The 7,792-nt window shown below is 37.5% G+C and overlaps 1 pseudogene; it reads left to right on the top strand.

Annotated features, from left to right (window-relative positions):
* Positions 1 to 472: 472 nt before the first annotated feature.
* Positions 473 to 1,820, top strand: LOC123927581 (annotated as a pseudogene).
* The last annotated feature ends 5,972 nt before the right edge of the window (positions 1,821 to 7,792 follow it).

A 7,792-nucleotide genomic window follows, 5' to 3' on the forward strand; every position in this document is an offset into this window, starting at 1 on the left:
ATATATATTGAAAGTCTACAGAACATGCTGTAAGAAATTAACAACAGATTATACCTTATAAGAGAAAATAATTTTAAAACATAGAGATAGAAACTAAAATGAAACCAGGAAGATAAATAAATAAATAAATAAATGCAACATCAGTGAGTTGAGTCACAACTTGAAGCACTCTCATATAGGTTAAACTTTAGGAGTTCCTTTAGGAGAAGAAAGAAATGGGGTTAAAGAAGGTATTTGAATAAATGTGGCTGAAAATTTTATAAATTGGGTAAAAATAATGAACTTATAAATACGCTAAAAACAAAAAAGGAATAGGAAACACAAAGAAAACTACATCAAGTCACTGTGTAATCGGATAACTTAAATCCAGTGGCACAAATAAACTCTTAAAAGGAGTACACACACACACACAGACACACACTTAAACACATGCACACCATCCTCAATTGGTGCAGGAAGCCTGTCTTAATGCATGCAGCACTACTCCTGGTCAGCTCTGAGTGTTGCAGCCATGCAGGCCAGACCCATCCAGGGGAGTGCCCCTATCACTACCCACACTACCATGCCCAGACTGCAGAGAAAGGGAGCATCTTAAAAGGAAGATCCTACCCCTTCCAAACCAGTGGTGGGGATTATTCCCCCTTCTTCAAAGGTCAGGAATATCATGGACAGCACTGACAAATTTGTGACCAGAATCAAACATAAATTTGAAACCAAGATATAACAGAATGAGATCAACTCTCAGTTCAACTTCCTGAACCCCAATGACCCTTACCATGCCTTCTGTTGTTACTAGGTCAGTGAATTCAAGGAGGGAAAGGTTCAGGAGCCTAGAGCCACCATCTGCAAGGTCATACAGCAGCAGGAGCAGCAGGCTACCCAGTAACAGCTGTAGAATGCCTAAGCCTAGGTGACCCGGGAGACCATCATGCCCAAAGAGACCCTTCTTGAGTTTGGTGAAGTCAAACCACAGCATGTCCCTCATTCTCATAATCAGCCTCCACCTCAGCCTTTTACCTGGATGTGATGAAGCTGATGACTCAATCTGTGGCTAGGAATGGCACCAGTTTCTGACACAGCCGATCTAGAAAGAGCAGCACGTCTATCTGTTTGACTTCCTCCACTTGCAGCCCAGCTTTTCAACTATTTCACCAGCTGGCAGAACTTTATACCAAGATATTAATTCCCCTCAAAGGCTTGTTTACAAAGCTAAAAAAAAAAAAAAAGGAATTTTGGACCAGGTTTGTTCCTGAGTGGAGTGAGCCAAGTTCTAAGAGAAGAAAAGAAAGAAAGAAGAGGAGAAGAAGAAGGAGCAGGTGCCCATTTGCAGATCATCAGATCAGTCAGCGTGATTTTGTGGTAGTGGAAACAATAGATTTGAACTTTTCTCTCTCTACCACCCTCAAGGAGCTGGGGGCCCAAATCCTCATTCAGGAGCACTAGAAGAATATTGGGGAAAGTGAGGAGGTCAAGATGGAAGTCAGTCTGATGAAGAGGTTGAGAAACAGTGCAAGGCCAGGTAGCCTCCATCCCAGCAGATCACGACCACCCAGTGCAAGACATAGATGATGGTTCAAATGATGAGGAAGGGCAAAAACTACTCAACCCCCAGAGATGTCTATGCTTCCACCTCCGTCCTTGACTCCAAGCCAACTCACTGCACAGGACAGACCCCAAGATTTTCAAGCCCTGCTCCAGATGAATATCTTGTGTTCCCTATCTTGGGAGACAAGATTCTGACCAAAAAAATGCAGGAACTCATGGGCATCAGGCTCAGAGGACAGCAGCATGGGACCCAAGTATACACAAACAAATTATAGACAGAGTTACAAAGATAAGTCAAGATAAGTCTCCTTATTCTCTTTGAAACTTCTCATTGAAACTTCTCATTGAAAATAGTATAAATTAAGAGACAGAGAAGAAAAAACTTAAAGTACTGAAAGGGAAAAAAAACAAAACAAAACCTGCCAGCTTAAGAGATCTATCTCCTGTAAAAGTATCTTTCAAAGTGAAGGAAAAATGAGGACTTTTTTTGAGATATAAAAAGCTAAGAGAAATAATAAACAACTGACCTGTACTAGAAAAAATATTAACTGAAAACCCTCAAGTAGAAGGAAAATCATACAAACAAGAATGAAAACCACAGAAAAGAGTAATTGTGGGGAAATATAAAATGCTTTAATTATAAATCTCTACACAATGTAATGAACTGATTAAACCAAATTTAGAAAACAACACATCATGCGACTTATAATACATATAGAAATAAAATGTTACAACATGAACATCAAGGCCAGGAAAGGACAAATGGTAGTATATCGCAGGAGATTCTCATAATTTTATGGGACATACTATATTGCTTGAAGACAGAATATGATAAAGTACAGTGCTGTATTTATATGACCACTAAAATAACATAGAGTTATAGGCAAGAGGCAAAAAAGGAGATAAAATCACAAGAAGGTATTACAAAGAAGGGAGAAAAAGGAACAAAGAAATGAGACAAATAGAAAACAGATGTCCCAGTCCTAGTTTTAAATCAAACATATCAAAATTATACAAAATATAAATTACCTAAACACTCCAATTAAAAGGTAAAGACAGTAATGACAATTTTACAAGTACATTAATTGACTCTAATTGCAGTTAGAAAGAAAAAAAATTACATTTCCAAGAGAACGTGTTGGTCGACCAGAATGTGGCCTTGGGAATCTCTGCAGCATATTTGTTTTGCAGTGATGGTAGCCACATTGTGCTAAGACAATCTCAGTAGTTAGACTGTACAGCAACGGTACTTTCTCCAACTGCGATGTTTAGGCAGTACAAAAAGTAAGGGAAACTCTGTGGGGAACCAAATCAAATGAACAAACAAAACACCAAGGCCCTTGGAACGGTGACTGCCACATAAAATGAAATAATTGTCCCAGAAAATGTGTTTCTTCTTAAGACACCGGGTTGACAAAGGTGATAGAAAAATGCATTTGTACTTGTTGGGTACTTTTCTCAAAATTATTTTAATGTTGGTAAAATGAGCTCAATAATGCCTGTTGTGACTATTTTTCTCATTTTTTTAAACATATGTCTCTTTGAGGGGAAGCTTCATATAATGGGGTAATGAAATAGTAAGCATACATGAATATTGTAGTGATTTTAAATTAGAATTTCCATTCCAACTTTTTTGATAGGTTTGGTACTTCAGTAATTTACAAGGTTCCAAAAAGTTCTGGGAACCTTTATTTAGAAAGTTGTGTTTGGAATTGAGATAAATAATAAGCTTTTCAGGCACACATGTGATTTTTTTAAGTTGATTTTGAGTCATGAGTCTAACTTCATGGGAGTAATGCATCAATTTTTGCCAAGAAATCCTTAAAGAAGTAAATCTTTTTTGGCAGCTAAGATTTAAAAGCCATCAGTAAAATCTAGTGCCTTGGCAAGATGCTATTAAATGGTGAGCTAATTGACAAGGATTTGTATAGAAGCTTTAGCTGAGCCACGTGGTTTTGGCTCATCAAGGAAGAGTAAGGCATGGAAGAAATAACATCTTTATTTTATTTAGGACCAAACTAAAACTAATAAAATGTTGCTGTCCAAATTCTTGAAATTGCTACTGTATTCTTATCTGTGGACCTTTTTTTCTCACTATTTTCTATGCCTGCAACTTCCCTGTATCTTCAAGTGGCTAACTCTCTTAGCTAATTCGTGTCTCTGTTCATATTATAGTCTAAGAACTTTGTGAACTCTAATTAAAACTACACCACTTCTTCTATTCTATTTTTCATCACTGTTATTATTGCTTCTGGAATTTTGTTTGCTCTCTTACTCTTGTGCATTGCCTATATTCTCCAGTAGATTAAAATCTTCATGAAGGCAAGTTAATTATCTTTGAATGTCACATTTACACTCTACAGTAAAGCATCTCATTACATCGTTAAACAGCAATGGCACTTTCTCCAACTGAGATGTTTAGGAAATTCTTAGAACTTAAAAGCTGTTATTTTTGCATGAATTTTGGCCTTTTCACTAAGGAACTCAAAGTCAGATGTGAATAATGAAGAACAACGGAGTATAACCTGACTTGTCCTGAGTAGTTACTAGTCAAAATATTCCATATGTGTGTACCAAAACAATTCATTTTAATAATATTAATAAAATGGAAATAGTAAGAAGGAAAACTGTTAAATTCTGATTTCTTCATCTCACAATATGACTGTTTCTTGATATAAAATCTTAAAGCTTTTACAACATATTTTAATACACACATCCGATTGAGATTTGTCATTGTTAACTGTGTGAGGAAGACTATTGTATTATACTGTACACACTGGAGGTCACCAGTGAAACATAAATCTGCTGGCATTCCTCTCTGCTGCAGTCCCCTCCCAACAAATCTGGATAGGGCTTCAGTTAATAAACTTTAACAAAGGGGAGCCTGACTGGCTCCGTTAATGGAGCATGAGACCCTTGATATCAGCTTTGTAAATTCGAGCTCCACATTGGGTATGGAGATTACATTAAAAAATATTCAAAATCTTGGGTGCTGGGTGGCTCAGTGGGTTAAAGCCTCTACCTTTGGCCCAGGTCATGATCCCAGGGTCCTGGGATGGAGCCTCGCATCGGGCTCCCTGCTCTGCAGGGAGCCTGCTTCCTCCTCTCTCTCTCTGCCTACTTGTGATCTCTGTCTGTCAAATAAATAAATAAAATCTTAAAAAAATATATTCCAAATCTTATTTTGAATATATTTTTTTAAGATTTTATTTATTTATTTGACAGATCAGATAAAGGGCTAGTATCCAAAATCTATAAGGAACTTAGCAAACTCAACACCCAAAGAACAAACAATCCAATCAAGAAATGGGCAGAGGACATGAACAGACATTTCTGCAAAGAAGACATCCAGATGGCCACCAGACACATGAAAAAGTGCTCCACGTCACTCGGCATCAGGGAAATACAAATCAAAACCACAATGAGATATCACCTCACACCAGTCAGAATGGCTAAAATTAACAAGTCAGGAAATGACAGATGCTGGAGAGGATGTGGAGAAAGGGGAACCCTCCTCCACTGTTGGTGGGAATGCAAGCTGGTCCAACCACTCTGGAAAACAGCATGGAGGTTCCTCAAAATGTTGAAAATAGAACTACCCTATGACCCAGCAATTGCACTACTGGGTATTTACCCTAAAGATACAAACATAGTGATCCGAAGGGGCACGTGTACCCGAATGTTTATAGCAGCAATGTCTACAATAGCCAGACTATGGAAAGAACCTAGATGTCCATCAACAGATGAATGGATCAAGAAGATGTGGTATATATACACAATGGAATACTATGCAGCCATCAAAAGAAATGAAATCTTGCCATTTGCGACGACGTGGATGGAACTAGAGCGTATCATGCTTAGTGAAATAAGTCAATCGGAGAAAGACAACTATCATATGATCTCCCTGATATGAGGACATGGAGAAGCAACATGGGGGGGTAGGGGGATAGGAGAAGAATAAATGAAACAAGATGGGATTGGGAGGGAGACAAACCATAAATGACTCTTAATCTCACAAAACAAAGTGGGGGTTGCTGGGGGGAGGTGGGATTGGGAGAGGGGGAGCGGGCTATGGACATTGGGGAGGGGAGGCGAACCATAAGAGACTATGGACTCTGAAAAACAACCTGAGGGTTTTGAAGGGTCAGGGGTGGGAGGTTGGGGGAACAGGTGGTGGGTAATGGGGAGGGCACGTTTTGCATGGAGCACTGGGTGTTGTGCAAAAAGAATGAATACTGTTACGCTGAAAAAATAAATAAAATGGAAAAAAATATATATATATTCAAAATCTTAAAAATAAATAAAATTTAGCAGAAATAACACTATGATCCTTGCAGGTCTCAGCTTTTAGAATACTGACAGTTTCTTCTTTTGGAACCCTAACGACACATGGAAGAATTTCATTTGTCTGGCTGGAGAGAGCATGTAGAGAGACATGGTGGCAAAGCCCCATGAAAGGGAGGGATGCTAAGCTCATGAAGAACGAGAGTTGGCTAGTGGTATCCTTTTTCCAGAGCTGCAGGAACGAATTATCATAAACTGTGTGCTCTAAAACAACAGACTTACTCCCTTACAGTTCTGGAGCTCAAAGGTCTGAAATCAAATTTTCAGTGAGGTTGGTTTCTCCTGGAGACTTGGAGGGAGAATCTGTTCATGCCTCTCTCCTAGATTATGGAGGTTATCAGCTGTCCTTGGAATTCCTTGGCTATTATACGGACTATTTCATTATCTCCTTCTCTCTTTATATAGTGTTCTTTCCTTGGTGTGTTTCTTCTGTGTTTTTGTGAGTCTCTCTCCTTTCTCTTTTAAGGACACCACTTTTGGGATTTGGGGTTCATCTTAATCTGGCATGACTTTATCTTAACTAATTGCTTCTGTAATGACCCTCTTTTCAAATAAGGTCATATTTTGAGACTGTAGGTAGACATAAATTTGGAAGGGCTTACCATTCAACCCAGTACACCATTCACCTCACTGATCCAGCTGATTCTAATCTCTACCCTCCATCCAAATGTAGCCACACCATAATGGTGGCCCAGCTGATCTCAGCTCACCCTAAAAAAAAAAAAAAAACTTACATGTAAGGGGGGAGGGGGGCAAAATGGGTAAAGGGAATCAAGAGGTGCAAACTTCCAGATATAAATTAAGTCAGTCTTGGGAATGTAATATACACCATGAAGAGTACAGTCAACAAAACGGTATTAACTTTGGTGACAGAGGTTAACTGGACTTATTGCAGTGATCATTTCATAATTATATATAAATGTCAAATGGCTATGTTGTACACATGAAACTAATATAATTCTGTACATCAATTATACTTCAATAAAATTAGAAAAAAGAGAATGTAATATACACCATGAAGAGTACAGTCAACAAAACGGTATTAACTTTGGTGACAGAGGTTAACTGGACTTATTGCAGTGATCATTTCATAATTATATATAAATGTCAAATGGCTATGTTGTACACATGAAACTAATATAATTCTGTACATCAATTATACTTCAATAAAATTAGAAAAAAGAATTATGTAAGAAAATAAAAAGAATTGTGTTTATATAACTATATTTTAGAGTTACCTGTTATACAACAATATATAATAGAAAGACTGGCTAAAATTCTTCCCCTAGATCTCTTATAGACTCCCGTTGAAACTATATAAATAAATGAACAACTAAGCGATAGTAAGAATGGATAGGGTCTTCGTGTCTCTTTCATATCACAAGGGTGAGCTACACAACCTAAGTGGCTATTTCTCATGTCAATCAATAAATACAGTCAAGTTGTAAAAGCATCTGTTTATGCTAGCTAGTTTTACAGTCAAAGATTACAGATGATTGAAATGTCATTTGGGGGGAAAAACCAAAGCAGTAGTATAAGTCAACTTGAGCTTTGGGTTATTGATTTACTATGCCAGGATTAGCTAGTGCTTATCTAATATAGCTTTATAAAATGTTTATGTCAGTGTATCTTAATTTACTTTCAGTAACAACAGTTAAATCAACAATTTCAATATTCCCTTCTAAATATGGATATAAACTAGAGAAAACTCCTCCTTCAACCCCTCCAGCAAGCATTTATGTACATGATAACTTTACAAAAGTAGTCCTTTGGTCTATTTTGTTTTGTTTTGATACGGAAGATGCGGTTTTGGGAACAGCTGTTCCCCTGAGTTTGTTTCTTCATTCATATATGTATTTAGTCAGTTTTGTATTTTTAAGAGCTTGAATCTTCTAAAATTTTA

The sequence above is a fragment of the Meles meles genome, chromosome 17 (assembly GCF_922984935.1).
Source record: "Meles meles chromosome 17, mMelMel3.1 paternal haplotype, whole genome shotgun sequence".
NCBI classification, from domain to species: Eukaryota; Metazoa; Chordata; class Mammalia; order Carnivora; family Mustelidae; genus Meles; species Meles meles.